Consider the following 1,859-nt stretch of genomic DNA (forward strand, 5'->3'; position numbering starts at 1 on the left):
GTGCTGTCACCCCACAGCTCCTCCGGCTCTGGCCCCACTGAGCTGGCTTCACATTTGGGCGTCAATTCATTTGGGCGAGTCGTGTTTATCTCCGAGGTTCTAATGGCGTTTCTTTTTCCTGACGACAGAAGCTTGTCTCCACTCAGTAGTTACCTTGTTGTTGAAAGGCCTCTGCCAGCGTGGGGAGGCACGGCCTCGCCTGGGCGGCCGCCATCGGGACCTGTGTGCCACACCCGGCCACCAAATGTTCCTCTGCACTCTTGGGCTGTGGCCACTGTCACTCGGATCCCGTGGCTTCTTGCTCCTTTCAAACTTCGTTTCCAGGAGATGGGAGTGCGTGTCTGAGCCCCTGCACGTCTGAACACGTCTCTACGTCGCGGTCCTGAAGGCCTGTTGGGCTGGACATAGAATTCCAGGTGCTAAACCCCTGCTTATCGGGAGGCGAGGGCCCGTCCGCGGAGACCAGCATCAGCCACGCGGATGCCGGGGACCCCTTTCCTCAGCCGCCAGCTCGTCTGTCTCTTGCCCTGTCAACACCTTCCCCGTGCAAGTGACGTCTTCCGTTTCAGCAGGTGTACTTCGTCCTCACCCCATTTGGGACACCGTGGCCTCTCATCCTGACTGTCTTTCCTGGAGCCTGGGAAATTTTCTTCTATTAATCCTTATAGTGTTTCCTCTCCCAGATTTTCTCTTTTTCTCATTCTGGACTTGGAGCGGGTGGTTTTTGGAGGACGTGGATTAAGCCTGCGCACGTTTTAATTTTTTCCCCTGTTCGTCCACATCTGTCTATTTTCTCTGCGTTTTAGAAAATTTCTCCCTCTTTGTCTTCCAGGCTTCCCACTGAAATTTCCTTGGAAAAAAATCATGTTTCAAATTTAACTTCATCCGTAAGTGGACCCGTGTTGTCTGAGGGTCCACTCCGGTTTTGACTTTGGGGTCATGTGATTGTCCTTTACGATTTGTTAAAGAAATTAAATTAAAAATTAAAAAATAAACCTCTAAAAATATATAACAACTAGAAACAAATGTGTGGATAGTAAATGACTTCAACACCCATTATTTCAAGAGACTTTAAAGTCCAATGTTTTGACCGTACGTCCTCGCAAGAAGTGTCCCAAGCACTCAGAGACTCGTGCGGACACACACGCTCACGCTGCACTTGGGGTCACACCGTTGGCCATATTCGGGTGCTGTCACTTTGGAACTACTGTGGATGAAGCGAGGCGTAAGCAGGTGAGTAGCCGAGCGCCGCTGGGAGCCGCAGGCCACCCGAGACGGCCGAGTGATCCGCGCGGCGAAGAGGAAACTCTCTATGGTGAGTCTGAATCAACAGAAGCGAGGACTCGCTTTTTCCCTCTTAAACACGAGCGTATTTCCTAAATCCGTCCCCGAAGCGGCTCACAAACGACGGCGGCCTAGCAGCGCCTGGCGCCCCGGGCGCCCCACTGTGGTCCCTGGGAACCACGTCTCACTGAGAAACCGGGGCTCGGAGGAGAAACAGCTGTCCCGGGTCCCGGGGTCGGGACAGGACACGCACCAGGCGAGCCGGGCAGGGCTGCGGCGCTCCCGAGGGCAGGGCGGCTGCAGTTAGACTGGCCACCGCGGGTACACGGAAACGCTCGGTTTTCAGAGCTACTGAGGACATTTAAACATTGGTTTTATGAATTATGAGCATGTTCAGAGAAGGTGGGAAACCCAGAGAAATAGAAAGAAAAGGAGAAAACTTCTAGGGTTACCCCCCAAAACACCAACTGGCTTTCCGAGCTCCCGGGACCGTGAGCAGAGCGCCCGCCTCCCTGCCCCGGACGCCCGCGGCTGCGCCCGCTGCTCTGGCCGCTGCGCCCGCCCGGAACCTGGAG

This window comes from Pteropus vampyrus, unplaced genomic scaffold (assembly GCF_000151845.1).
Source record: "Pteropus vampyrus isolate Shadow unplaced genomic scaffold, Pvam_2.0 Scaffold296, whole genome shotgun sequence".
Lineage (NCBI taxonomy): Eukaryota > Metazoa > Chordata > Mammalia > Chiroptera > Pteropodidae > Pteropus > Pteropus vampyrus.